Source organism: Mus caroli, chromosome X (genome assembly GCF_900094665.2).
Source record: "Mus caroli chromosome X, CAROLI_EIJ_v1.1, whole genome shotgun sequence".
NCBI classification, from domain to species: domain Eukaryota; kingdom Metazoa; phylum Chordata; class Mammalia; order Rodentia; family Muridae; genus Mus; species Mus caroli.
The window spans coordinates 102,046,707-102,054,206 of NC_034589.1; positions in this window are offsets into that span (position 1 = coordinate 102,046,707).

Consider the following 7,500-nt stretch of genomic DNA (forward strand, 5'->3'; position numbering starts at 1 on the left):
CCAGCAAGATTTTGCTGAAAGGACCCAGATATAGCTGTCTCTTGTGAGACTAGGTCGGGGCCTAGCAAACACATAAGTGGATGCTCACAATCATCTATTGGATGGATCACGGCCCCCCAATGGAGGACCTAGAGAAAGTATTCAATTAGCTAAAGGGGTGTGCAACCCTATAGGTTCAACAACAATATGAACTAACCAGTACCCCTGGAGCTCATGTGTCTAGCTGCATATGTAGCAGAAAATGGCCTAGTTAGCTATCATTGGGAAGAGAGGCCCCTTGGTCTTGCAAACTTTATTTGCCTCAGGACCGGGGAATGCCAGGGCAAAGAATTGGATGTGGGTGGGGAAGGGAGGGGGGAGGGTTTGGGGGATTTTGGAATAGCATTTGTAATGTAAATGAAGAAAATACCTAATTAAAAAAATAAGTTAAAAAAAAGAAAACTAAAAAATAAAAAGAATCTATATATGCTACATATCGATAAAATTGAATATTAGGACATAAAAATATGTACAAATGCTATAAAGTAGATGAACCTTACACCTATTATGCTAAGAAAAAGAACCTTTTCCAAAAGATCACTTTATACAGAAATTTCCAGTGAGATTTGAAAATTTGGAGAAGGGTTATTCTCAGATTATTCTAAGTTTATGACTATGGGAAAGTGAAAAATAAAGGATAGTACTAGTTAAAAATATAGGGGATTGCTTTGTTTTATTTTTGAGATAATAAAATATTTCAAAATCCTTTCTAGTCATAAAGTCCAATATACTGAAAAATCACTCTTTAAAGAGATTCTTAGGTTTTAAAATTATTTCTCAATGAAAATTTTAAGTAAATCACAAATTTCGTCAGATTCTTAACCAGAAATGATTATTACTAACCTATTTGAAATGAAGGATATAGGATAGCTACAGGTTTTCTTTCTTTAATCAGGGAAATATATACTCACTCAAGATTTTGTTTCAAACTCTTAAGAATTCTAAGAGGTAGGATAAATGGAACTCTAGGAAAATGTGAGATTTTGAAAAAATGAACACAAATGCTTCCCATTGAAATTTTATATTTTTGAGCAGGCCAAAGAGGGAAATGTTTTTGTTGTGTATCATACTTTAAATGAGAAGTATTGCCCATAGGCTCATATATTTGAACATTTGTCCTCTAGCCTTTTGTACTGTTTGGAGAGATTAAGCCACTTTTTGGAGGTTCAGCCTGTTGTCAGAATTATGTCAGTGGGGACTGACTTTGAGGTGTTATAACCATTTCCATTTCCTTTTCATGTTCTCTACTTCCTGAATGTGGATTGAAACTGTGATCAGATAATATATGGTCAATTTTGTAGAAGGTACCATAAGGTGCTGAGAATAAGGTATATTTTTTGGGGGGGGATAAAATGTTCTATAGGTATTTGTTAAATCCATTTGTTTCATAACTTCTGTTATTTTCACTGTGTCTCTGTTTAGTTTCTTTTTCCATGACCTGTCCATTGATGAGAGTAGGGTGTTGAAGCCTCTCACTATTATTGTGAGGTGCAGTGTATGCTTTGAGCTTTAATAAAGTTTCTTTTATGAATGTGGGTGCCCTTGTATTTGGAGCACTGATGTGCAGAATTGAGTGTTCATCTTGGTAGATTTTTTCCTTTGATGAATATGAAGTGTCCTTCTTTTAACAATGACACAGGCTCCATTATGTTCATAGCAGCCTTATTTATAATAGCCAGAAGCTGGAAAGAAACAAGATGTCCCTAACAGAGGAATGGATGCAGAAAATGTGGTACATCTACACAATGGAGTACTACTCAGCTATTAAAAACAATGACTTCATGAAATTTGAAGGAAAATGGATGGAACTAGAAAATATCATCCTGAGTTTGGTAACACAGTCACAAAAGAATACACATGATATGCACTCACTGTTATGTGGATATTATCCCAAAAGCTTGGAATGCCCATGATACAATTTACAATCCATATGAAGTTCAAGAAGAAAGAAGACCAAAGTTTGGATGATTCAGTTCTTCTTAGAAAAGGGAGCAAGATACTCACAGGAAGTAGAGGGTTGGAGGGACTTTATAGGAAGAGAGGGGGGAAGGGGAAAATGGGAGAAGGATCAGGTATGGGAAGAGACAGGGATGATATACAGAGGTTCAGGAAATTGAACAGTGGTGTGTAACAATGGACCACAGGGTACTGGGGTTAGCTACCAGAAAGTCCTAGATGCCAGGAAAGCAAGAAGCTCCCAGGACACAACAAGGATTAGATTAGCTGAAATACTCCACAAAGGGGACAGAGAACCTGTAGAGACCATATCCAGAGGTTAGGCAATGTCCATGGTTGGAGGATGGGGATACCCACTCATCTCCAAAGTTTTAACCCATAATTACTCCTGTCTAAAGGAAATGCAGAGACAAATTGTGGAGCAGAGATTGAAGGAAAGGCCATTCAGACACTGCTCAACTTTGGGATTTATCCCATATATAGACACCAAACCCAGACACTATTGCAGATGCCAAGAAGTGCTTGCTGACAGGAGCCTGATATAGCTGTCTACTGAGAGGCTTTGCCAGAACCTGACCAATACAAATGCGGATGTTTGCAGCCAACCATTGGACTGTGCACAGGGACAACAATGGAGAAGTTAGGGAAAGGACTGAAGGAGCTGAAGGGGTTTGCAGCCCCATAGGAAGAATAACAATATCAACCAAGCAGAACCCCCAGAGCTCCCAGGGATTAAACCACCAACCAGAGTACACATGAAGGGACCCATGGCTCCAGCTGCATATGTAGCAAAGAATGGCCTTATCTGGCATCAATAGGAGGAGAGGCCCATTGTCCTCTGAAGGATAGATACACCAGTGTAGCAGAATGCCAGGGTGGTGAGGTGGGAGAGAGAGGGTGGGTGAGGGAACACCTTCATAGAAGCAGGGGTAGGGGAGATGGGATGGGGGTTTGGGAAGGGGAAACAGGGAAAGGGGATAACACTTGAAATGTAAATAAATAAAATATCCATTAAAAATAAATAAAACAAAATAAATAAAAAACATGGATGCTTAACCAAAAAAAAAAAAAAAAAAAGATGTGATCAGCTATATGTGGACCAACTCCTGGAGAAGCTTGTGAAAACATACATATATGAACAGGATTCAAATGAATTTACTGTATAATGGGGGAGTGAGTGCCCCAATTAGACATCATATGCCACCCAGTACAACGTTCAGTTCCGGAAATGGGTTATATCTTGTTGATTCATTGGCCAAAGGTGTTTCATAATCACCTGCAAACATCAGGGGGCATTGTCAAGCCTATTATATATCTTCTATAACCTGATGGCAAGGCCCTATTGCCGACAACACTACTTACATATATTACTGAACATGCGAAAATGGACTTGGAGCCCAACTAGAAGCTTCATCACTATTGACTAACATTTATAGTGCTGGAAGGTAATATGTGTACTACTGGAGGAGAAAAGTAATCATTGGCATCCCCCAGCTATAACCACTATGAACTACAACAGAGACCTGCTTTCAAGGTATATGGTGCACACTGTGCAATAGAGGCACAAATCTTCTCAGAGTAACCAAACATTTATTCATTAGATACAAAGCATACTCCATAAAAATATAACCCACACCTGACATTTTTAATGAGCTAAGGGCATAAATGTAGGTACTCCAGGGATATAAAAATACGTACACCATGGGCCCTAGGGGAAAACCTACTACTATTATTCTGATAAAGGAGCATACCAATAAAATGGCTCCTAATGACATATTTCTATACATATAGATCAAGGAATTTCTCAGTCCTCATTTGAGAAGCTTCTTCTTATAGTAGGTGGCATTAACATAGATACCTACAATGGACAATGTGTATGAGTGAGGATTCATCCCGAAGTGGGATGTCTTTTACAACCCTATCCACTCAAAGCGTAGGGATCCATGCAGAAGAGGATGCAGAAAGATTATAAGAGGCAGGGATGATGTATAACTCTAATGGAAGAGCATCTTCCAGATACAACAGGGCTATTGCACATGAACTCACATTGACTGTGAAAGCATGAACAGGACCTACACAAGTTCAAACAAAACAAAATCTGATAATGAAGAAGTTGACACGAAGTCACACCCCTAAGCAAGTAGCTATTTGTGATTAAAAGCTCATAGGACAGAAAAATATCACTTCTTTCCCATCTAACTTAAACCTAATTATTTTTTTTTGTATTTTTTTATTATTTTCTTTATTTACATTTCAAATGTTATCCCCTTTCCTGGTTTCCCCTCTGAAAACCTTCTATCCCATACTCCCTCTCCTTGCTCAACAGCCCACCCATGCCCATTTCCCTGTTCTGGCATTCCCCTCCACTGGGGCATAGAATATTCACAGGACCAAGGGCCTCTCCTCCCACTGATGCCAGACAAGGCCATCCTCTGCTACATATGCGGCTGGAGCCATGAGTCCCCCCATGTACACTCTTTCATTGGTGTTAAACCTAATCCTTACTCATTAATATTTCTTCATCCCACCATTAATGTTATCCTTGAAATCAAAATAGCCATAAAATACACATTTAAACATCCAATCAGAAAAAATCCAATTGAGGAAGATAGGTAAGGAAAGCTATATTTTTGCATTCACTGCTGAAACTACACAATACACTGTATTAATTAGAGGGCATATGAAAAATAATACAATGTTATAGAAATACAAGTAATTAGTCTTATCCTTGTAGTATCAGTGGATCTTAAAGGAGAAACAGACACCAAAGATTTTGAATAACTTTAGTAGAACATTTAACTAAAAACATGCTAGCAAGTTTAAATTAACATAGCAATAAAAGGCCAGAGAGAGGCAGGGAATGCAGCCTTGGCTTTTCTTCTGAAGAGTTCATCATCATTTATGTTCCCAGTTGTTAAATAACATTAGCATTGTTTCTGATCAGTGAACTTGAAGTATCACTAAAGTCTATGCTTTCCTATGCTTACTGAAACCCAATTAATCTTGCACTAATACATAATAAAATATAAATATGTTATGTGACCATATTGTTTAGTATTAGAATAATCTCTTTGAAGATAATAAGACAATGTGTCTTGATAAGCACTTACTTTGTGGTTAGTTCTATGTGAGTCATTATAGAAGACACTAGAATAATATAAAATATTGTCTTTGTCCCTTATGGAGATCAAAATTGGTCAAAAGAGCATATAATCAACTAAAGTAACTGAAAATTTAAATTTAAATTAAGTATGATAATATTTTAATATGTTAGATTCCAGGGACTTTAAGGAATTTAGAAAAAGAATAGGTTATATCTATAAAGGATTTAATGGGAAATTATATACAGTGTTATATTCTTATTAAAAATTATTTTATAGCATTTTATATAATTTAATACAGTTTTTTATAAAACTTAATCCCCTTCAGAACTGTGTGAAGTACATGACATTACTTCTAGAATGGCAAAAATACAAATATCAAAATTTCAAGAAATTGTCCCAAATCATACCCAGATTTATGATTTAAAATATTGGCCTCCAAATATAAGAGGTATGAATTTGATTTGAGACAGAAAAATATAGTAAGCACAAAGCCTCTGGGGTAAAAATAAACTTCTTACAAAGGAGACTGAAGCCACTTAATGAAGATATAACAAAGAAGGAGAATAGTAGAAAATAAAGTTGTACAGAAGACATATTTTAGATCATATTATCATTGTTGAAATGAGATTGTGATTTCTTTTTTATTTATTTATTTTTTATTGGGTATTTATTTCATTTACATTTCCAATTCTATCCCAAAATTCCCCCCACACGCTCCCCCACCCACTCCCGTTCCCACCCACTCCCACTTCTTGGCCCTGGCGTTCCCCTGTACTGAGGCATATAAAGTTTGCACGACCAATGGGCCTCTCTTTCCACTGATGGCCGACTAGGCCATCTTCTGATTCATATGCAGCTAGAGACACGAGCTCGGGGGGGAGGGAGTATTGTTTAGTTCATATTGTTGTTCCACCTATAGGATTGCAGATCCCTTCAGCTCCTTGGTTACTTTCTCTAGCTCCTCCATTGAGGGCCCTGTGATCCATCCAATAGCTAACTGTGAGCATCCATTTCTGGGTTAGCTAGGTCCCGGCATAGTCTCACAAGAGACAGCTCTATCTGGGTCCTTTCAGCAAAATCTTGCTAGTGTATGCAATGGTGTCAGCGTTTGGAAGCTGATTATGGGATGGATCCCGGGATATGGCAGTCTTTAGATGGTCCATCCTTTCATTTCAGCTCCAAATTTGTCTCTGTAACTCCTTCCATGGGTGTTTTTTTCCCAATTCTAAGAAGGGGCAAAGTGTCCACACTTTGGTCTTCGTTCTTCTTGAGGTTCATGTGCTTTGTATCTTGTATCTTGGGTATTCTAAGTTTCTGTTTTGGAAAACTACACAAATGCCACAGTGAGCGCTTAAAATGTAAGTCAGATGCTGTATCCTCTTGCTTAGAATAAATATCTGACAACATAACACATAATGTGAATTTATATCTCTGGCCATTTATGAGGTGAGGGGGGAGTACTTGTTAGATAAAACTCTTTGGATCCAGTAAATCAACAGAAGATGTTCACCTAATGTTAGTAAACAAACAAACAAACAAACAAAACCTTAAATTTTAGAAAAGAATGAGGAACCGAATGAAAGGGCTCATCAAACAAAGGTGCTTGCTATACCAACAGGTTAATCAAAAATTGATCTGTGGAATCTATAGTGGGAACATACAACTGACTGCCAAAAGTTGTCCTATGACCTCCACATATGGTGTACTTTTTATGCACACACACACACACACACAGTGACACACACAGTGAGACAGAGAGAGAGAGAGAGATTAAAGTTAAATAGGAACTAAAATTCTACAAATATAATCACTGTAAATAAAATGTCTTATTATAACCAGTAAATTAGAATATATGCCAATACAATTTAAGAAGAGAAGGAAACAGAACACAGATTGAAAAATTCAGAACAGAATATCTAAGAATTCTGATAAGATTATAAAAGATAAAATATACATATAACACTACACTGGAAGAAGAGAAAAATATACTTGAATCAATAATTATCAACAAGTTATCCAAATAAATATCACACCAAGTCATATGTCAAGGATGCTCACAAAAATGCCAAGCAAGATAATGGCAAACAAGTTTCAATGTACCTTTGAATACCATATTTGAAACTGAAGAAAATCAAAAATAAAACATTTTTAAAGGAACCAAAGGAAAATGTATAAATCAAATAATATTTTAAAGTATTACCTTGGTAACTTTGTTCAGGTTCCATGTGAACCAGAAGAGTGGAGCTAAATATTTAAAGTATTGGAAGAGTAAGAGATATATGTTAACCTAGAATTTTATAGACAGCAACACTTTTCTTCAAAAGTAAAAGAAAAATAAAGGTAAAGAAAAAGTTAAGGGAGTTTATCACTAGTAGGGCTAATTATCAATAAATCATAATAG